This window comes from Cryptomeria japonica, unplaced genomic scaffold, assembly GCF_030272615.1.
Source record: "Cryptomeria japonica unplaced genomic scaffold, Sugi_1.0 HiC_scaffold_68, whole genome shotgun sequence".
NCBI classification, from domain to species: domain Eukaryota; kingdom Viridiplantae; phylum Streptophyta; class Pinopsida; order Cupressales; family Cupressaceae; genus Cryptomeria; species Cryptomeria japonica.
This window is the reverse complement of record NW_026728890.1, coordinates 72,501-95,000: the sequence shown is the minus strand read 5'-3', so window position 1 is coordinate 95,000 and position 22,500 is coordinate 72,501. Positions and strand designations below refer to the sequence as shown.

The 22,500-nt window shown below is 60.9% G+C and overlaps 2 non-coding genes across 2 annotated transcripts; both read left to right on the top strand.

Annotated features, from left to right (window-relative positions):
• The first annotated feature begins 11,422 nt into the window (after positions 1-11,422).
• On the top strand, positions 11,423-11,541 carry LOC131863761 (5S ribosomal RNA). The gene has a single exon (XR_009362656.1). It is a non-coding gene; the product is annotated as a 5S ribosomal RNA (ribosomal RNA).
• A 7,818-nt stretch (positions 11,542-19,359) lies between these two features.
• Positions 19,360-19,478, top strand: LOC131863762 (5S ribosomal RNA). The gene has a single exon (XR_009362657.1). It is a non-coding gene; the product is annotated as a 5S ribosomal RNA (ribosomal RNA).
• Positions 19,479-22,500: the final 3,022 nt, after the last annotated feature.

Below are 22,500 nucleotides of genomic sequence, written 5' to 3'. Positions count from 1 at the left end.
GATTCCAAAGGCTAAACGTGAGAGGCTGCAGGGTCGACTCAGAGAGGTCTATGCATGTGAGAGGCTGAAAGCAAGGTCGACTCGGAGCGGTCTATGCATCGGGCGCGCTTGGGGCGACTACCAGTGCCAACCCCTTATCCCGCGACGCGTCCGACAAAGAGAACGTTCCAAGGCGGCAGAGGAGGTTACCAGCCGAAGGATGCAGTAGCAATAACAGGTATAGTTCCGCGGCGGCCGAGAAGACTCACCGCATAGGAATCGGGATGCGAGGCGAGGGATGCGGCGGGAAGGCCCCGACGGCTAAACGGAAGAGGCTGCAGGGCCGCCTCGGAATGGTCCAAGCATCGGATGCGATTGGGACGACTACCAGTGCCAACCCCTTATCCCGCGATGCGTCCGATACACAGATAGTTCCAAGGCGGCCGAGGAGCCTCACCGCATATCAATCGGGGTGCGAGGCGAGGGATGGGGCGGGAAGGCCCCAACGGCTAGACGGAAGAGGCTTCAGGGCCACCTCGGAATGGTCCAAGCATCGGACGCGCTTGGGGCGACTGCCAGTGCCAACCCCTTATCCCGCGATGCGTCCGATACACAGATGGTTCCAAGGCGGCCGAGGAGCCTCACCGCATAGCAATCGGGGGTGCGAGGCGAGGGATGGGGCGGGAAGGCCCCAACGGCTAGACGGAAGAGGCTTCAGGGCCGCCTAGGAATGGTCCAAGCATCGGACACGCTTGGGGCGACTACCAGTGACAGCCCCCTATCCCGCGATGCGTCCGATACGAAGATGGTTCCAAGGCGGCCGAGGAGCCTCACCGCATAGCAATCGGGGTGCGAGGTGGGGGATGCGGCGAGATGGCCCCAACGGCTAGACGGAAGAGGCCACAGGGCCGCGTCGGAATAGTCCAAGCATCGGACGCGCTTGGGGCGACTACCAGTGACAACCCCTTATCCCGCGATGCGTCCGATACGAAGATAGTTCCAAGGCGGCCGAGGAGCCTCACCGCATAGCAATCGGGGTGCGAGGTGGGGGATGCGGCGAGATGGCCCCAACGGCTAGACGGAAGAGGCTGCAGGGCCGCCTCGGAATAGTCCAAGCATCGGACGCGCTTGGGGCCACTACCAGTGACAACCCCTTATCCCGCGATGCGTCCGATACGAAGATAGTTCCAAGGCGGCCGAAGAGCCTCACCGCATAGCAATCGGGGTGCGAGGTGGGGGATGCGGCGAGATGGCCCCAACGGCTAGACGGAAGAGGCCACAGGGCCGCCTCGGAATAGTCCAAGCATCGGACGCGCTTGGGGCGACTACCAGTGACAACCCCTTATCCCGCGATGCGTCCGATACGAAGATAGTTCCCAGGCGGCCGAGGAGCCTCACCGCATAGCAATCGGGGTGCGAGGCGAGGGATGCGGCGAGATGGCCCCAAAGGCTAGACGGAAGAGGCTGCAGGGCTGCCTCGGAATAGTCCAAGCATCGGACGCGCTTGGGGCGACTACCACTGCCAACCCCTTATCCCGCGATGCGTCCGATACACAGATAGTTCCGAGGCGGCCGAGGAGGTGGGGGATGCAGCGAGATGGCCCCAACGGCTAGACGGAAGAGGCTGCAGGGCCGCCTCGGAATAGTCCAAGCATCGGACGCGCTTGGGGCGACTACCAGTGACAACCCCTTATCCCGCGATGCGTTCGATACACAGATAGTTCCGAGGCGGCCAAGGAGCCTCACCGCATAGCAATCGTGGTGCGAGGTGGGGGATGCGGCGAGATGGCCCCAACGGCTAGACGGAAGAGGCTGCAGGGCCGCCTCGGAATGGTCCAAGCATCGGATGCGCTTGGGGCGACTACCACTGCCAACCCCTTATCCCGCGATGCGTCCGATACACAGATAGTTCCAAGGCGGCCGAGGAGCCTCACAGCATAGCAATCAGGGTGCGAGGCGAGGGATGCGGCGAGAAAGCCCCAACGGCTAGAGGGAAGAGGCTTCAGGTCCGCCTCGGAATGGTCCAAGCATCGGACGCGCTTGGGGCGACTACCAGTGACAACCCCTTATCCCGCGACGCGTCCGATACACAGATAGTTCCAAGGCGGCCGAGGAGCCTCACCGCATAGCAATCGGGGTGCGAGGCGAGGGATGCGGCGAGAAGGACCCAACGGCTACACGGAAGAGGCTTCGGGGCCGCCTCGGAATGGTCCAAGCATCGGACGCGCTTGGGGCGACTACCAGTGACAACCCCTTATCCCGCGACGCGTCCGATACACAGATAGTTCCAAGGCGGCCGAGGAGCCTCACCGCATAGCAATCGGGGTGCCAGGCGAGGGATGCGGCGAGAAGGACCCAACGGCTAGACGGAAGAGGCTTCGGGGCCGCCTCGGAATGGTCCAAGCATCGGACGCGCTTGGGGCGACTACCAGTGACAACCCCTTATCCCGCGACGCGTCCGATACACAGATAGTTCCAAGGCGGCCGAGGAGCCTCACCGCATAGCAATCGGGGTGCGAGGCGAGGGATGCGGCGAGAAGGACCCAACGGCTAGACGGAAGAGGCTTCGGGTCCGCCTCGGAATGGTCCAAGCATCGGACGCGCTTGGGGCGACTACCAGTGACAACCCCTTATCCCGCGACGCGTCCGATACACAGATAGTTCCAAGGCGGCCGAGGAGCCTCACCGCATAGCAATCGGGGTGCGAGGCGAGGGATGCGGCGAGAAGGACCCAACGGCTAGACGGAAGAGGCTTCGGGTCCGCCTCGGAATGGTCCAAGCATCGGACGCGCTTGGGGCGACTACCAGTGACAACCCCTTATCCCGCGACGCGTCCGATACACAGATAGTTCCAAGGCGGCCGAGGAGCCTCACCGCATAGCAATCGGGGTGCGAGGCGAGGGATGCGGCGAGAAGGACCCAACGGCTAGACGGAAGAGGCTTCGGGTCCGCCTCGGAATGGTCCAAGCATCGGACGCGCTTGGGGCGACTACCAGTGACAACCCCTTATCCCGCGACGCGTCCGATACACAGATAGTTCCGAGGCGGCCGAGGAGCCTCACCGCATAGCAATCGGGGTGCGAGGCGAAGGATGCGGCGAGAAGGACCCAACGGCTAGACGGAAGAGGCTTCGGGTCCGCCTCGGAATGGTCCAAGCATCGGACGCGCTTGGGGCGACTACCAGTGACAACCCCTTATCCCGCGACGCGTCCGATACACAGATAGTTCCAAGGCGGCCGAGGAGCCTCACCGCATAGCAATCGGGGTGCGAGGCGAGGGATGCGGCGAGAAGGACCCAACGGCTAGACGGAAGAGGCTTCAGGGCCGCCTCGGAATGGTCCAAGCATCGAACGCGCTTGGGGCGACTACCAGTGACAACCCCTTATCCCGCGACGCGTCCGATACACAGATAGTTCCGAGGCGGCCGAGGAGCCTCACCGCATAGCAATCGGGGTGCGAGGCGAGGGATGCGGCGAGAAGGACCCAACGGCTAGACGGAAGAGGCTTCAGGGCCGCCTCGGAATGGTCCAAGCATCGGACGCGCTTGGGGCGACTACCAGTGACAACCCCTTATCCCGCGACGCGTCCGATACACAGATAGTTCCGAGGCGGCCGAGGAGCCTCAACGCATAGCAATCGGGGTGCGAGGCGAGGGATGCGGCGAGAAGGACCCAACGGCTAGACGGAAGAGGCTTCAGGGCCGCCTCGGAATGGTCCAAGCATCGGACGCGCTTGGGGCGACTACCAATGACAACCCCTTATCCCGCGACGCGTCCGATACACAGATAGTTCCGAGGCGGCCGAGGAGCCTCACCGCATAGCAATCGGGGTGCGAGGCGAGGGATGCGGCGAGAAGGACCCAACGGCTAGACGGAAGAGGCTTCAGGGCCGCCTCGGAATGGTCCAAGCATCGGACGCGCTTGGGGCGACTACCAGTGACAACCCCTTATCCCGCGACGCGTCCGATACACAGATAGTTCCGAGGCGGCCGAGGAGCCTCACCGCATAGCAATCGGGGTGCGAGGCGAGGGATGCGGCGAGAAGGACCCAACGGCTAGACGGAAGAGGCTTCAGGGCCGCCTCGGAATGGTCCAAGCATCGGACGCGCTTGGGGCGACTACCGTTGCCAACCCCTTATCCCGCGATGCGTCTGATACACAGATAGTTCCGAGGCGGCCGAGGAGCCTCACCGCATAGCAATCGGGTTGCGAGGCAGATTATTGGGAAGGGAACCCCCTGGGATGCGGCTCAAGCAGTGCCCAAAGGGACTGGAATGCGGAATCACATCGAGAGACCCAAATGCTATACGAGGGCTCAAATCGAATTATCGATTTGGCCACGACATGGACGCATCGGAACGACTACCTTTGCCGAACCACTCGCAATTGCATCCATACCGAAACCAATAGACATTTCCGTTAGAGCCCTCGCATAGCATTCGGGAATCTCGCATGCCCCTCTAAATCGACCAATGCTGGCGCTCAATGAAAATCCGAGCGCTACCACCGTTCGAGCGCCAGCATTGGTCGAGTTAGAGGGGCACGGGGGAGAATGCTCCAGTCAACACCTCCCCTATATAAGTTATTTGTCCGATTCTCGCACAACCGTAGTCTGCCTCGTCGAATCAAACAACGGTCCCAGATTCCGACTTCCGTTCCGTAGAGACCCAAAAGCTAGATGGAGGCTCGCAAGAAAGAGAGTCGGCGCATAGCAATCGGGTTTCTCGAACGTTTAGGGACCGAGCTCACTTGCGGATAGGGCAAAATCCGCCAAGCAACCCAAAAGCTAGACGGGGGCTCGAATCGAATCGCCTAGGCGGCCACAACAACGACGTGTTGGATCGACTACCAGTGCCAAACCATTCAGCAAGACTAGTCTGTGTCGAGGCCGGATAGAGATTCTCAGAGAGCGCCCGCATAGCATTTAGGAGACCTGCCGCGTCCCTCACACTCGACAAATGGTGGTGCACGTTTATAAATCCGAGCGATCCCAACCCTTTCAAGCACCAACATCGGTCGAGATAGAGGGGCACGGAGGGGGCTGCGTGAGACAACACAGTCCCCTATATAAGTTATTTGTCCGATTCTCACACATCCGAAGAATGGTCATCAAATCGGACAACAGCCCAAACTTCCGACTTCCGTCCCAGAAAGCCCAAGAGCTATCTAAAACGTTCATGGCCGGAACTCGATCGCGGCTATACCAGTCCGCCAAGCAACCCAAAAGCTAGACTGGAGCTCTAGTCGAATCACCTCTGTGGCCATTGCAAGGACGTGTTGGAGCGACTACCATTGCCGAACCATTCCGCAGGTCGAGTCCATACCAAGGCCGCATAGAGATTCACGATGAGCTCCTGCATAGCAATCAGGAGACTTGCCGTGTCCATCACAATCGATAAATCCTGGTGCAAGATTTTTGCATCCGAGCGCTCCAACCAGTCGAGCACCAGCATCAATCGACATAAACGGGCACGGGGGGAGGATGCTCGAGAACACTACCTCCCCTATATAAGTTATTTGTCCGATTCTCAAGCAGCCGAAGTCTGGTCATCGAATCGGGTCAAAGACCACAACTTCCGACTTTACCCACAATGCAAGTCATCGAATCGAACATCGGCCCCCGAGTCGGACTCCATGCGTATGTCAGGTCATCGGACCCAAATTCCGCCTTCCTGCGCATGGCGGGCCATCAATATCAACTCGGTCATCGGACCCAAACTCCGCCTTTTTGCGTATGGCACGCCTTCAAATCGGTCATCGGACCCAAATTCCGCCTTCCTGTGCATGGCGGGCCATCAACATCAACTCGGTCATCGGACCCAAATTCCGCCTTTCTGCGCATGGCACGCCATCAACTCGGTCATCGGACCCAAATTCCGCCTTCCTGCGCATGGCAGGTCATCGGACACAAATTCAGACCTCGCCAATATGCCTACGTATCGAATCGGTCATCGGACCCAACTTCCGACTTCATCCATACTGTAGGGTCTTTGAGGTTGGCGCGGTGCGCTCAACCCAGGGAGTCGACCCATCGAAGCATACACCTCCCCTATATAAGCTATTTGTCCGATTCCCACACCTGTGTAGTTTGCACCTCTGACCAGGACATCGACCCCAACTTCCGAACTCGACTGCAACGACGGCACCAGCGCCTTGGTGCGCACCTTGCGACGCACAGTCCCAACATTCGCCTTCCTGCACATGGCAGGTCATCGGACCCAAATTCCGACCTCGCGAGTATGCCTACATATCGAATCGGTCATCGGACCCAACTTCCGACTTCATCCATACCGTAGGGTCTTTGAGGTTGGCGCGGTGCGCTCAACCCGGGGAGTCGACCCAACGAAGCATACACCTCCCCTATATAAGCTATTTGTCCGATTCCCACACCTGTGTAGTTTGCACCTCCGATCAAGACATCGACCCCAACTTCCGAACTCGCCTCCAACGACCGAACCAGCGCCTTGGTGCGCACCTTGCAACGCACAGTGCCAACATTCGCCTTCCTGCACGTGGCAGGTCATCGGACCCAAATTCCGACCTCGCGAGTATGCCTACATATCGAATCGGTCATCGGACCCAACTTCCGACTTCATCCATACCGTAGGGTCTTTGAGGTTGGCGCGGTGCGCTCAACCCGGGGAGTCGACCCAACGAAGCATACACCTCCCCTATATAAGCTATTTGTCCGATTCCCACACCTGTGTAGCTTGCACCTCCGATCAGGACATCGACCCCAACTTCCGAACTCGACTAAAAAGACCGCACCAGCGCCTTGGTGTGCACCTTGCAACGCACAGTGTCAACATTCGCCTTCCTGCACATGGCAGGTCATCGGACCCAAATTCCGACCTCATGAGCATACCTACTAATCGAATCGGTCATCGGACCCAACTTCCGACTTCATCCATACCGTAGGGTCTTTGAGGTTGGCGCGGTGCGCTCAACCTGGGGAGTCGACCCATCGAAGCATACACCTCCCCTATATAAGCTATTTGTCCGATTCCGACACCTGTGTAGTTTGCACCTCCGCTCAGGACATCGACCCCAACTTCCGAACTCGCCTGCAACGACCGAACCAGCGCCTTGGTGCGCACCAAAAGTGCGCACTTTTGGAGGGCACTTTTCTGCGCTCCAAAGGTGCGCACTTTTGGAGGGCACTTTTTGGAGGGCACTTTTCTGCGCTCCAAAGGTGCGCACTTTTGGAGGGCACTTTTTGGAGGGCACTTTTCTGCGCTCCAAAGGTGCGCACTTTTGGAGGGCACTTTTTGGAGGGCACTTTTCTGCGCTCCAAAGGTGCGCACTTTTGGAGGGCACTTTTTGGAGGGCACTTTTCTGCGCTCCAAAGGTGCGCACTTTTGGAGGGCACTTTTTGGAGGGCACTTTTCTGCGCTCCAAAGGTGCGCACTTTTGGAGGGCACTTTTTGGAGGGCACTTTTCTGCGCTCCAAAGGTGCGCACTTTTGGAGGGCACTTTTTGGAGGGCACTTTTCTGCGCTCCAAAGGTGCGCACTTTTGGAGGGCACTTTTTGGAGGGCACTTTTCTGCGCTCCAAAGGTGCGCACTTTTGGAGGGCACTTTTTGGAGGGCACTTTTCTGCGCTCCAAAGGTGCGCACTTTTGGAGGGCACTTTTTGGAGGGCACTTTTCTGCGCTCCAAAGGTGCGCACTTTTGGAGGGCACTTTTGTGCACTCCAAAGGTGCGCACTTTTGGAGGGCACTTTTCCTGTGCTCCAAAGGTGCACACCTAGGTGAGCACCTTCGACCACACCTTGTAGCACACCAAACTCTGACTTTCGACTTCATCCGCAATGCAGGGTCTTTGAGGTTGGCGCAATGCGCACAACCAGGGGAGTCGACCCATCAAACCCAACACCTCCCCTATATAAGCTATTTGTCTGATTCTCATACATGCGTAGCCTGCAGGAGCAATTAGGACATCGACCCCAACTTTCGGCTTCTAAACGAAAACAAGGTCTTTGAGGTTGGTGTAATGCGAACAACTAGGGGAGTCAACCCATCAAACCCAACACCTCCCCTATATAAGCTATTTGTCTGATTCTCATACATGTGTAGTCTACAGGAGCAATTAGGACATCGACCCCAACTTTTGACTTCTTAACGAAAACAAGGTCTTTGAGGTTGACGTAATGCGCACAACCAGGGGAGTCGACCCATCAAACCCAACACCTCCCCTATATAAGCTATTTGTCCGATTCTCATACATGTGTAGCCTGCAGGAGCCATTAGGACATTGACCCCAACTTTTGACTTCTTAACGAAAACAAGGTCTTTGAGGTTGGCGTAATGCGCACAACCAAGGGAGTTGACCCATCAAACCCAACACCTCCCCTATATAAGCTATTTGTCTGATTCTCATACATGTGTAGCCTGCAACAACGATTAGGACATCCACCCCAACTTCTGAATTCGTCTGCGTTGACCGCACCAAAGGTGCACGCCTTGGTGCTCACCAAAATCCGACTTCCGACTTCTTCTGCTATGCGGGGTCTTTGAGGTTGGCGCAGTGCGCACAACCAGGGGAGTCAACCCACCGAATGCAACACCTCCCCTATATAAGCTATTTGTCTGATTCTCATACATGCGTAGACTGCAGCAATGATTAGGACATCCACCCCAACTTTTGACTTCTTAAACAAGACAGGGTCTTTGAAGTTGGTGCAGTGCACACAACCAGGGGAGTCGACCCATCAAACGCAACACCTCCCCTATATAAAGCTATTTGTCCGATTCTCATACGTGTAGTCTGCAGCAGCGATTAGGACATCGACCCCAACTTCCGAATTCGTTTGCATTGACCGCACCAAAGGTGCACGCCTTGGTGTGCACCCTGGAGTGCACTTTGGTGCTCACCTCGGTGCACACTTTGGTGTGCACCTCGGTGTGCACCAAAGGTGCGCACCTTGGAGCGCACCAAAGGTGTACACTTTGGAGCGCACCACATAGGGTCTTTGAGAGGTTGGCGCAGTGCGCACACCAAGGTGGGTGTTGAGGTGCGTGCCGAGGTGGGTGGGTGCTAGGGTGCGCTCCATGGTGGGTGCCAGGGTGGGTGCGTGCTAGGGTGGATTCCAAAGAGGGTCATAGGGTGGGTGCCAAGGTGGGTTGGTGATATAGTGGGTTCAAAGGTGGGTACTAGGGTGGGTTCCAAGGTGGGTCACAAGTTGGGTGCCAGGATGCGTGGGTGTTAGGTTGGGTGCCAAGGTGGGCTCCTGCGTGGGTGGGTGCTAGGGTGGGTTTCAAGGTGGACGCGAGGGCGGGTGCCAAGGTGGGTAACAAGTTGGGTGTTAGGATGGGTGAGTGCTAGAGTGGGTGCCAAGGTGGGTGGGTGCTAAGGTGGATGCCAAGGTGGTTCACAGGGTGGGTGGGTTCTAGGGTGAGTTCCAAGGTGGGTCACAGGTTCAGTGCTAGGGTGGGTGTCAAGGCGGGTGTCGAGGTGCCTGGGTGCTAGGGTGTGGATGCCAATGTGGGTCATAGGGTGGGTACTAGGGTGGGCTGCAATGTGGGTGCCAAGGTGGGTAACATGCTCGGTGGGTTCTAAATTGGGTGCCAGGGTGGGTGTGCACCCACCTTGCCCGAGGTGGGTGCCAAGGTGCCAGTGTGGGTGGGTGCTAAGGTGGATGCCAAGGTGGGTGAGAAGGTGGGTGATAGGTTGAGTGGTAGGATGGGTGGGTGCCAAGATGGGTCACAGGGTGGGTGCAAGGGTGGGTAGGTGCTAGGGTTGGTGTCAGGGTGGGTGGGTGCTAGGTTGGGTTCCAAGGTGGGTGCGAGGGTGAGTGTCAAGGTGGGTCACAGGTTAGGTGCTAGGATGGGTGAGTGCTAGGGTGCAAAGGTGCCAGGGTGGGTGCTAGGATGGGTCGATGCTAGGGTGAGTGGCAAGGTGGGTCCACAAGTGTCAAGGTGGGTGCCGAGGTGGGTGCCAAGTCGGCGACTGCTATGGTGGATGCCAAGGTGGGTCACGGGGTGGGTGCCAAGTTGCTAGGTTGGGTTCCAAGGTGGGTGCCAACGTGGGTGCTAGGGTGCGTGGGTTAAAGGGTGTGTCACAACGTGGGTGCCAGGATGGGTGCGCACCCACACTGGCCAAGACGGGTGCGGGTGCAAGGTTGGGTTCCAAGCCCGGTCACAGGCTGGGTGCTAGGATGGGTGGGTGCCAAGGTGGGCACCAGGGTGGGTGCACCCACCCTGGCCAAGGTGGGTCACGGGGTGGGTCCTAGGGTGGGTAACGGGGTGGGTACTAAGGTGCGTGCCAAGGTGGGTCATAGGGTGGGTGCCAAGGTGGGCACCAGGGTGGGTGTGCACCAACCCTAGCCAGGGTAGGTCACGGGGTGGTTGTCGGGGTGGGCGTCAAGGAGCCAAGGTGGGTGGCAAGTAGCCAAGTTGCGTGCCAAGGTGGGTGTCGGGGTGGGTGCCAAGGATCCAAGGTGGGTGCCAAGGAACCAAGGTGGGTGTCTGGGTGGGTGCCGAGGTGGGAGCCAGGGTGGGTCCCAAGGTGAGTGCAAAGGTGGGTGCCAGGGTCAAGGTGAGTGCCAATGTGGGTTCCAAGGTGCCAGGGTCAGGGTGAGTGCCAATGTGGGTTCAAAGGTGCTAAGTTGGGTGCGAGGTTGGGTGCGAGGGTGGGTGGGTGCCAAGGTGTGCTAGGTGGAAGCCCGGGTGGGTCGGCATCCCATGGGTGTCGAGTTGGGTGCCTGATGGGTGCTTCTTGTCAAGTTTTAGTCGTCGGGACTCATTTCGAGCCTTAGAGGTCGTTTCTTGTCCGGTTGCCCTGTCTTCGACCTGGGAACCCAATTTTGGTCCTCGGGTCCCATTTTTTTTTGTCTCGCATCCCACTTTTGGCCTGTGGCCTTTTCGGGGTCGATTCTCGTTTTGGGCATCAGAGCATGTTTCTTCTCCTAAAACCCAATATTTGTTTATTAAGTCTCGGAACACATTTTTGTTCTCGTGGACCCATCATGGGTCTTGGAACGCATTTGTGGTCCTTGGGTCCCATTTTGCATCCCGAAACTTGTGTTTTGGTGCTTGATCCCTATTTTGGGTGCCCACCTTGCACCAAGTGCGCACCCGGGGCAAACCGAGCGCCTTGGTGCACCGGGGCAAGATCGAGCGTGCACCCGAGGCGCCCCGAACATGCACCAAGGTGCACTCGGCCCACATGTGAGCGCAGGTCGTTGCGCCCGAGGTGGTGTGTGGGCACCGCGTTGCAGACGGGACACTGCACGCACACGACGCCCCCTCCAGGTGCACGCACGTAGGCCGGGCCGGGTGCACACCCGACGCCCTAGCAAGGTGCGCGCACCCGGGCAGGGCTCACACTTGGCGAACGGGGCGCACTTCGCGAGGGAGGGTGTGCACCTCGACGGGGGTGGGTGGCCGGGGTGGATTCGCACGTGGGTCGCGGTTTGCTAAGTACACACTGCGACAAGCTCATAACGGGTGCGATCATACCAGCATTAGTGCACCGGATCCCATCAGAACTCCGCAGTTAAGCGCGCTTGGGCCGGAGTAGTACTGGGATGGGTGACCTCCCGGGAAGTCCCGGTGTTGCACCCTTTTTTAGTTTTTCGCCGGGCGTCGCAATGCTATTTGAATAAACCTTTTGCCCGTTTGCGTTCTCGTCGGGGCCGGGCCGGGCCGGGGTGCGCTGCCCGCACTACCGCGCGCGCGGGGGCGACACCGAGCGCGCACCCGAGGCACCCCGAGCACACAGGCCACGGTGCAACCCGGGCGTTGTGCGCGCACCCCGGTGCGCCCGAGGTGCTGCGCGCGCACCCAGGTGAAATCGGTGTGCACCTCGGCCAGTGCGCGCTCGGTCGAGTCGCGCACGTTGGCCAAGGTGCACGGTGATGTTTCTTACTCTAAGGTTCCGCACCAGACGCCCGGGACAGGTGAGCGAAGCTGGGCGGGGCCGGGTGCGCGGCCGGGGCAGGTGCACGCAGCTGGAGAGAGCTTTGGAGCACACTTCGGAGCGCACCAATGATGCGCTCCATTCAAAAGTTTCCTGAAAAGGCAAAAAAAGTTGAGATTATAGAATTTCCCACTTGAGAGATTGTAAAAAAAAAAAATTTAAAATGAAGGAAACGCGGGTGCCAAGGTGTGCGCAGCCCAGCCAAGGTGTGCGCACCAAGGCGCCCACCCTGGCGAAGGTGCACGCAAGGTGCGCACCCGAGGCAAACCGGACAATTAACCCAACTTTCGACTTCGCGCGCACCTTGGAGCGCACTTCGGAGCGCTCCTTGGTGCGCACCAATCTTGGGCACCTCGGAGTGCACCATGGCGCCCACCAAGGTGCGCACCCGGGGCAAACCGAGCTCCGACTTCGTGCGCACCTTGGAGCGCACGAAAGGTGCGCACCATGGCGCCCACCAAGGTGCGCAGCCCAGCCAAGGCGTGCGCATCAAGGTGCGCACCCTGGCGAAGGTGCGCACCCGGGGCAAACCGAGCTCCGACTTCGTGCGCACCTTGGAGCGCACAAAAGGTGCGCAACCCAGCCAAGGTGTGCGCACCCCGGTCAAACCGAGCTCCGAATCGTGCGCACCAGAGGTGCACGCCATCGTGCGCACCTTGGAGCACACTTCGGAGCCCTCCTTGGTGCGCGCCGATGTTGCGCACCTCGGAGCGCACCCGGGGAAAACAATGCAATTAACCCGACTTTCGACTTCGTGGGCACCTCGGAGCGCTCTCGGGTTCGCACCTCGGAGCACACCGAGGTGCGCACCTTTGATGCGCTGCCTTCACCAATTTCCAGAAAAGGCAAGAAAACATTGAGAAGGTGTGCGCACCGAGGTGCCCACCCTGGCGAAGGTGCACGCGAGGTGCGCACCCGGGGCAAACCGGGCTCCGACTTCGTGCACGCCGCACCTTGGAGCACACTTCGGAGCGCTCCTTGGTGCGCACCAGGGCGCGCAACCCAGCCGAGGTGCCCACCCCGGCGAAGGTGCACGCGAGGTGCGCACCCGGGGCAAACCGGGCTCCGACTTCGTGCACGCCATGGTGCCCACCGCGGCGAAGGTGCACGCGAGGTGCGCACCCGGGGCAAACCGGGCTCCGACTTCGTGCACGCCGCACCTTGGAGCACACTTCGGAGCGCTCCTTGGTGCGCACCATGGTGCCCACCAGGGCGCGCAACCCCGCCGAAGGTGCACGCGAGGTGCGCACCCGGGGCAAACCGGGCTCCGACTTCGTGCACGCCGCACCTTGGAGCACACTTCGGAGCGCTCCTTGGTGCGCACCATGGTGCCCACCAGGGCGCGCAACCCCGCCGAAGGTGCACGCGAGGTGCGCACCCGGGGCAAACCGGGCTCCGACTTCGTGCACGCCATGGTGCGCACCGCGGCGAAGGTGCGCACCCGGGGCAAACCGGGCTCCGACTTCGTGCACGCCGCACCTTGGAGCACACTTCGGAGCGCTCCTTGGTGCGCACCAGGGCGCGCAACCCAGCCGAGGTGCCCACCCCGGCGAAGGTGCACGCGAGGTGCGTACCCGGGGCAAACCGGGCTCCGACTTCGTGCACGCCGCACCTTGGAGCACACTTCGGAGCGCTCCTTGGTGCGCACCATGGTGCCCACCAGGCCGCGCAACCCAGCCAAGGTGTGCGCACCAAGGTGCACGCGAGGTGCGCACCCGGGGCAAACCGGGGTCCGACTTCGTGCACGCCGCACCTTGGAGCACACATCGGGGCGCTCCCGGGTTCGCACCGGCGTTGCGCACCGTGGTGGGCACCTCGGAGCACACCAAGGTGGGCAGCGAGGTGCGCACCTTTGATGCGATGCCTTCACTAATTTCCATAAAAGGCAAAAAAAAAAACGAGATTTTAAAATTTCCGTTTTGAAAGATAGTGAGAAAAAGGGAATGCTGGTGCCATCTTGAGCCCGCCCTGGTGCGCAGCCCAGCCAAGGTGTGCGCACCAAGGTGCCCACCCTGGCGAAGGTGCGCGCCCGGGCAATTAATCCAACTTCCAACTTCGCGCGCGCCAGGGTGGGAGCGCACCCAACAACCGGGCCTGGGAAGAGCCAATGCGAGAAACCCCACCAAACGCTCTGACAAAAAAAGAGGGGGCGCTCCAGTAACCCCGCTTCGGAGCGCACCCTGGGCAAACCCAGCCAAGGTGCCCACCCCGGCCAAGGTGCAGGCGAGGTGCGCACCCGGGGCAAACCGGGCTCCGACAACGTGCACGCCGCACCTTGGAGCACACTTCGTAGCGCTCCCGGGTGCGCACCTCAGAGCACACCAAGGTGGGCAGCGAGGTGCGCACCTTTGATGCGCTGCCTTCACTAATTTCCAGAAAAGGCAAAAAAAAAAGGAGATTTTAAAATTTCCGTTTTGAAAGATAGTGAAAAAAACGGAACGCGCGTGCCATCTTGAGCCCGCCCTGGTGCGCAGCCCAGGTAAGGTGCCCACCCTGGCAAAGGTGCGCACCCGGGCAATTAACCCTACTTCCGACTTCGTGCGCGCCAGGGTGGCAACCGGGCCTCGGAAGAGCCAATGCGAGAAACCCCACCAAACGCTCCGACAAAAAAAGAGGCGGCGCTCCAATAACCCCGCTTCGGAGCGCAGCCGGGGCAAACCCAGCCAAGGTGCCCACCCCGACGAAGGTGCACGCGAGGTGCGCACCCGGGGCAAACCGGGCTCCGACAACGTGCACGCAGCACCTTGGAGCACACTTCGAAGCACTCCCGGGTGCCCACCGGCGTTGCGCACCGTGGTGGGCAGCGAGGTGCGCACCTTTGATGCGCTGCCTTCACTAATTTCCAGAAAAAGGCAAAAAAAAATGAGATTTTAAAATTTCCGTTTTGAAAGATAGTGAAAAAAAAGGAACGCGGGTGCCATCTTGAGCCCGCCCTGGTGCGCAGCCCAGGCAAGGCATGCGCACCAAGGTGCCCACCCGAGGTGCACACCCGGGGCAAACCGGGCTCCGACTTCGTGCAGGCCGCACCTTGGAGCACACTTCGGAGCGCTCCTTGGTGCGCACCATGGTGCCCACCAGGGCGCGCAACCCAGCCAAGGTCTGCACACCAAGGTGCCCACCCCGGCGAAGGTGCACGCGAGGTGCGCACCCGGGGCAAACCGGGCTCCGACTTCGTGCACGCCATGGTGCCCACCGCGGCGAAGGTGCACGCGAGGTGCGCACCCGGGGCAAACCGGGCTCCGACTTCGTGCACGCCGCACCTTGGAGCACACTTCGGAGCGCTCCTTGGTGCGCACCATGGTGCCCACCAGGGCGCGCAACCCAGCCAAGGTGTGCGCACCAAGGTGCACGCGAGGTGCGCACCCGGGGCAAACCGGGGTCCGACTTCGTGCACGCCGCACCTTGGAGCACACATCGGAGCGCTCCCAGGTTCGCACCAGCGTTGCGCACCTTTGATGCGCTGCCTTCACTAATTTCCAGAAAAGGCAAAAAAAAACGAGATTTTAAAATTTCCGTTCTGAAAGATAGTGAAAAAAACGGAACGCGGGTGCCATCTTGAGCCCTTCCTGGTGCGCAGCCCAGGCAAGTTGTGCGCACCAAGGTGCCCACCCTGGCGGAGGTGCGCGCCCGGGGCAATCCGGGCTCCGACTTCGTGCACTGCATGGTGCCCACCAAGGCGCGCAACCCAGCCAAGGTGCCCACCGCAGCGAAGGTGCACGCGAGGTGCGCACCCGAGGTGCACACCCGGGGCAAACCGGGCTCCGACTTCGTGCACGCCGCACCTTGGAGCACACTTCAGAGCGCTCCTTGGTGCGCACCAGGGCGCGCAACCCAGCCGAGGTGCCCACCCCGGCGAAGGTGCACGCGAGGTGCGCACCCGGGGCAAACCGGGCTCCGACTTCGTGCACGCCATGGTGCCCACCGCGGCGAAGGTGCGCACCCGGGGCAAACCGGGCTCCGACTTCGTGCACGCCGCACCTTGGAGCACACTTCGGAGCGCTCCTTGGTGCGCACCATGGTGCCCACCAGGCCGCGCAACCCAGCCAAGGTGTGCGCACCAAGGTGCACGCGAGGTGCGCACCCGGGGCAAACCGGGGTCCGACTTCGTGCACGCCGCACCTTGGAGCACACATCGGGGCGCTCCCGGGTTCGCACCGGCGTTGCGCACCGTGGTGGGCACCTCGGAGCACACCAAGGTGGGCAGCGAGGTGCGCACCTTTGATGCGATGCCTTCACTAATTTCCATAAAAGGCAAAAAAAAAACGAGATTTTAAAATTTCCGTTTTGAAAGATAGTGAGAAAAAGGGAATGCTGGTGCCATCTTGAGCCCGCCCTGGTGCGCAGCCCAGCCAAGGTTTGCGCACCAAGGTGCCCACCCTGGCGAAGGTGCGCGCCCGGGCAATTAACCCAACTTCCAACTTCGCGCGCGCCAGGGTGGGAGCGCACCCAACAACCGGGCCTGGGAAGAGCCAATGCGAGAAACCCCACCAAACTCTCTGACAAAAAAAGAGGGGGCGCTCCAGTAACCCCGCTTCGGAGCGCACCCTGGGCAAACCCAGCCAAGGTGCCCACCCCGGCCAAGGTGCAGGCGAGGTGCGCACCCGGGGCAAACCGGGCTCCGACAACGTGCACGCCGCACCTTGGAGCACACTTCGTAGCGCTCCCGGGTGCGCACCTCAGAGCACACCAAGGTGGGCAGCGAGGTGCGCACCTTTGATGCGCTGCCTTCACTAATTTCCAGAAAAGGCAAAAAAAAAAGGAGATTTTAAAATTTCCGTTTTGAAAGATAGTGAAAAAAACGGAACGCGCGTGCCATCTTGAGCCCGCCCTGGTGCGCAGCCCAGGTAAGGTGCCACCCTGGCAAAGGTGCGCACCCGGGCAATTAACCCTACTTCCGACTTCGTGCGCGCCAGGGTGGCAACCGGGCCTCGGAAGAGCCAATGCGAGAAACCCCACCAAACGCTCCGACAAAAAAAGAGGCGGCGCTCCAATAACCCCGCTTCGGAGCGCAGCCGGGGCAAACCAAGCCAAGGTGCCCACCCCGACGAAGGTGCACGCGAGGTGCGCACCCGGGGCAAACCGGGCTCCGACAACGTGCACGCAGCACCTTGGAGCACACTTCGAAGCACTCCCGGGTGCCCACCGGCGTTGCGCACCGTGGTGGGCAGCGAGGTGCGCACCTTTGATGCGCTGCCTTCACTAATTTCCAGAAAAAGGCAAAAAAAAATGAGATTTTAAAATTTCCGTTTTGAAAGATAGTGAAAAAAAAGGAACGCGGGTGCCATCTTGAGCCCGCCCTGGTGCGCAGCCCAGGCAAGGCATGCGCACCAAGGTGCCCACCCGAGGTGCACACCCGGGGCAAACCGGGCTCCGACTTCGTGCAGGCCGCACCTTGGAGCACACTTCGGAGCGCTCCTTGGTGCGCACCATGGTGCCCACCAGGGCGCACCCGAGGCAAACCGGGCTCCGACTTCGTGCACGCCGCACCTTGGAGCACACATCGGAGCGCTCCCAGGTTCGCACCAGCGTTGCGCACCTTTGATGCGCTGCCTTCACTAATTTCCAGAAAAGGCAAAAAAAAACGATATTTTAAAATTTCCGTTCTGAAAGATAGTGAAAAAAACGGAACGCGGGTGCCATCTTGAGCCCTTCCTGATGCGCAGCCCAGGCAAGTTGTGCGCACCAAGGTGCCCACCCTGGCGGAGGTGCGCGCCCGGGGCAAACCGGGCTCCGACTTCGTGCACTGCATGGTGCCCACCAAGGCGCGCAACCCAGCCAAGGTGCCCACCGCAGCGAAGGTGCACGCGAGGTGCGCACCCGAGGTGCACACCCGGGGCAAACCGGGCTCCGACTTCGTGCACGCCGCACCTTGGAGCACACTTCAGAGCGCTCCTTGGTACGCACCAGGGCGCGCAACCCAGCCAAGGTGCTCACCCCGGCGAAGGTGCACGCGAGGTGCGCACCCGGGGCAAACCGGGCTCGGACTTCGTGCACGCCGCACCTTGGAGCACACATCGGAGCGCTCCCGGGTTCGCACCAGCATTGCGCACCTTTGATGCGCTGCCTTCACTAATTTCCAGAAAAGGCAAAAAAAAGAAAAAAATGAGATTTTAAAATTTCCGTTTTGAAAGATAGTGAAAAAAACGGAACGCGGGTGCCATCTTGAGCCCGCCCTGGTGTGCAGCCCAGGCAAGTTGTGCGCACCAAGGCACCCACCCTGGCCAAGGTGGGTCACGGGGTGGGTCCTAGGGTGGGTAACGGTGTGGGTACTAAGGTGCGTGCCAAGGTGGGTCATAGGGTGGGTGCCAAGGTGGGCACCAGGGTGGGTGTGCACCAACCCTAGCCAGGGTAGGTCACGGGGTGGTTGTCGGGGTGGGCGTCAAGGAGCCAAGGTGGGTGGCAAGTAGCCAAGTTGCGTGCCAAGGTGGGTGTCGGGGTGGGTGCCAAGGATCCAAGGTGGGTGCCAAGGAACCAAGGTGGGTGTCTGGGTGGGTGCCGAGGTGGGAGCCAGGGTGGGTCCCAAGGTGAGTGCAAAGGTGGGTGCCAGGGTCAAGGTGAGTGCCAATGTGGGTTCCAAGGTGCCAGGGTCAGGGTGAGTGCCAATGTGGGTTCAAAGGTGCTAAGTTGGGTGCGAGGTTGGGTGCGAGGGTGGGTGGGTGCCAAGGTGTGCTAGGTGGAAGCCCGGGTGGGTCGGCATCCCATGGGTGTCGAGTTGGGTGCCTGATGGGTGCTTCTTGTCAAGTTTTAGTCGTCGGGACTCATTTCGAGCCTTAGAGGTCGTTTCTTGTCCGGTTGCCCTGTCTTCGACCTGGGAACCCAATTTTGGTCCTCGGGTCCCATTTTTTTTTGTCTCGCATCCCACTTTTGGCCTGTGGCCTTTTCGGGGTCGATTCTCGTTTTGGGCATCAGAGCATGTTTCTTCTCCTAAAACCCAATATTTGTTTATTAAGTCTCGGAACACATTTTTGTTCTCGTGGACCCATCATGGGTCTTGGAACGCATTTGTGGTCCTTGGGTCCCATTTTGCATCCCGAAACTTGTGTTTTGGTGCTTGATCCCTATTTTGGGTGCCCACCTTGCACCAAGTGCGCACCCGGGGCAAACCGAGCGCCTTGGTGCACCGAGGCAAGATCGAGCGTGCACCCGAGGCGCCCCGAACATGCACCAAGGTGCACTCGGCCCACATGTGAGCGCAGGTCGTTGCGCCCGAGGTGGTGTGTGGGCACCGCGTTGCAGACGGGACACTGCACGCACACGACGCCCCCTACAGGTGCACGCACGTAGGCCGGGCCGGGTGCACACCCGACGCCCTAGCAAGGTGCGCGCACCCGGGCAGGGCTCACACTTGGCGAACGGGGCGCACTTCGCGAGGGAGGGTGTGCACCTCGACGGGGGTGGGTGGCCGGGGTGGATTCGCACGTGGGTCGCGGTTTGCTAAGTACACACTGCGACAAGCTCATAACGGGTGCGATCATACCAGCGTTAGTGCACCGGATCCCATCAGAACTCCGCAGTTAAGCGCGCTTGGGCCGGAGTAGTACTGGGATGGGTGACCTCCCGGGAAGTCCCGGTGTTGCACCCTTTTTTAGTTTTTCGCCGGGCATCGCAATGCTATTTGAATAAACCTTTTGCCCGTTTGCGTTCTCGTCGGGGCCGGGCCGGGCCGGGGTGCGCTGCCCGCACTACCGCGCGCGCGGGGGCGACACCGAGCGCGCACCCGAGGCGCCCCGAGCACACAGGCCACGGTGCAACCCGGGCGTTGTGCGCGCACCCCGGTGCGCCCGAGGTGCTGCGCGCGCACCCAGGTGAAATCGGTGTGCACCTCGGCCAGTGCGCGCTCGGTCGAGTCGCGCACGTTGGCCAAGGTGCACGGTGATGTTTCTTACTCTAAGGTTCCGCACCAGACGCCCGGGACAGGTGAGCGAAGCTGGGCGGGGCCGGGTGCGCGGCCGGGGCAGGTGCACGCAGCTGGAGAGAGCTTTGGAGCACACTTCGGAGCGCACCAATGATGCGCTCCATTCAAAAGTTTCCTGAAAAGGCAAAAAAAGTTGAGATTATAGAATTTCCCACTTGAGAGATTGTAAAAAAAAAAAATTTAAAATGAAGGAAACGCGGGTGCCAAGGTGTGCGCAGCCCAGCCAAGGTGTGCGCACCAAGGCGCCCACCCTGGCGAAGGTGCACGCAAGGTGCGCACCCGAGGCAAACCGGACAATTAACCCAACTTTCGACTTCGCGCGCACCTTGGAGCGCACTTCGGAGCGCTCCTTGGTGCGCACCAATCTTGGGCACCTCGGAGTGCACCATGGCGCCCACCAAGGTGCGCACCCGGGGCAAACCGAGCTCCGACTTCGTGCGCACCTTGGAGCGCACGAAAGGTGCGCACCATGGCGCCCACCAAGGTGCGCAGCCCAGCCAAGGCGTGCGCATCAAGGTGCGCACCCTGGCGAAGGTGCGCACCCGGGGCAAACCGAGCTCCGACTTCGTGCGCACCTTGGAGCGCACAAAAGGTGCGCAACCCAGCCAAGGTGTGCGCACCCCGGTCAAACCGAGCTCCGAATCGTGCGCACCAGAGGTGCACGCCATCGTGCGCACCTTGGAGCACACTTCGGAGCCCTCCTTGGTGCGCGCCGATGTTGCGCACCTCGGAGCGCACCCGGGGAAAACAATGCAATTAACCCGACTTTCGACTTCGTGGGCACCTCGGAGCGCTCTCGGGTTCGCACCTCGGAGCACACCGAGGTGCGCACCTTTGATGCGCTGCCTTCACCAATTTCCAGAAAAGGCAAGAAAACATTGAGAAGGTGTGCGCACCGAGGTGCCCACCCTGGCGAAGGTGCACGCGAGGTGCGCACCCGGGGCAAACCGGGCTCCGACTTCGTGCACGCCGCACCTTGGAGCACACTTCGGAGCGCTCCTTGGTGCGCACCAGGGCGCGCAACCCAGCCGAGGTGCCCACCCCGGCGAAGGTGCACGCGAGGTGCGCACCCGGGGCAAACCGGGCTCCGACTTCGTGCACGCCATGGTGCCCACCGCGGCGAAGGTGCACGCGAGGTGCGCACCCGGGGCAAACCGGGCTCCGACTTCGTGCACGCCGCACCTTGGAGCACACTTCGGAGCGCTCCTTGGTGCGCACCATGGTGCCCACCAGGGCGCGCAACCCCGCCGAAGGTGCACGCGAGGTGCGCACCCGGGGCAAACCGGGCTCCGACTTCGTGCACGCCGCACCTTGGAGCACACTTCGGAGCGCTCCTTGGTGCGCACCATGGTGCCCACCAGGGCGCGCAACCCCGCCGAAGGTGCACGCGAGGTGCGCACCCGGGGCAAACCGGGCTCCGACTTCGTGCACGCCGCACCTTGGAGCACACTTCGGAGCGCTCCTTGGTGCGCACCAGGGCGCGCAACCCAGCCGAGGTGCCCACCCCGGCGAAGGTGCACGCGAGGTGCGTACCCGGGGCAAACCGGGCTCCGACTTCGTGCACGCCGCACCTTGGAGCACACTTCGGAGCGCTCCTTGGTGCGCACCATGGTGCCCACCAGGCCGCGCAACCCAGCCAAGGTGTGCGCACCAAGGTGCACGCGAGGTGCGCACCCGGGGCAAACCGGGGTCCGACTTCGTGCACGCCGCACCTTGGAGCACACATCGGGGCGCTCCCGGGTTCGCACCGGCGTTGCGCACCGTGGTGGGCACCTCGGAGCACACCAAGGTGGGCAGCGAGGTGCGCACCTTTGATGCGATGCCTTCACTAATTTCCATAAAAGGCAAAAAAAAAACGAGATTTTAAAATTTCCGTTTTGAAAGATAGTGAGAAAAAGGGAATGCTGGTGCCATCTTGAGCCCGCCCTGGTGCGCAGCCCAGCCAAGGTGTGCGCACCAAGGTGCCCACCCTGGCGAAGGTGCGCGCCCGGGCAATTAACCCAACTTCCAACTTCGCGCGCGCCAGGGTGGGAGCGCACCCAACAACCGGGCCTGGGAAGAGCCAATGCGAGAAACCCCACCAAACGCTCTGACAAAAAAAGAGGGGGCGCTCCAGTAACCCCGCTTCGGAGCGCACCCTGGGCAAACCCAGCCAAGGTGCCCACCCCGGCCAAGGTGCAGGCGAGGTGCGCACCCGGGGCAAACCGGGCTCCGACAACGTGCACGCCGCACCTTGGAGCACACTTCGTAGCGCTCCCGGGTGCGCACCTCAGAGCACACCAAGGTGGGCAGCGAGGTGCGCACCTTTGATGCGCTGCCTTCACTAATTTCCAGAAAAGGCAAAAAAAAAAGGAGATTTTAAAATTTCCGTTTTGAAAGATAGTGAAAAAAACGGAACGCGCGTGCCATCTTGAGCCCGCCCTGGTGCGCAGCCCAGGTAAGGTGCCCACCCTGGCAAAGGTGCGCACCCGGGCAATTAACCCTACTTCCGACTTCGTGCGCGCCAGGGTGGCAACCGGGCCTCGGAAGAGCCAATGCGAGAAACCCCACCAAACGCTCCGACAAAAAAAGAGGCGGCGCTCCAATAACCCCGCTTCGGAGCGCAGCCGGGGCAAACCCAGCCAAGGTGCCCACCCCGACGAAGGTGCACGCGAGGTGCGCACCCGGGGCAAACCGGGCTCCGACAACG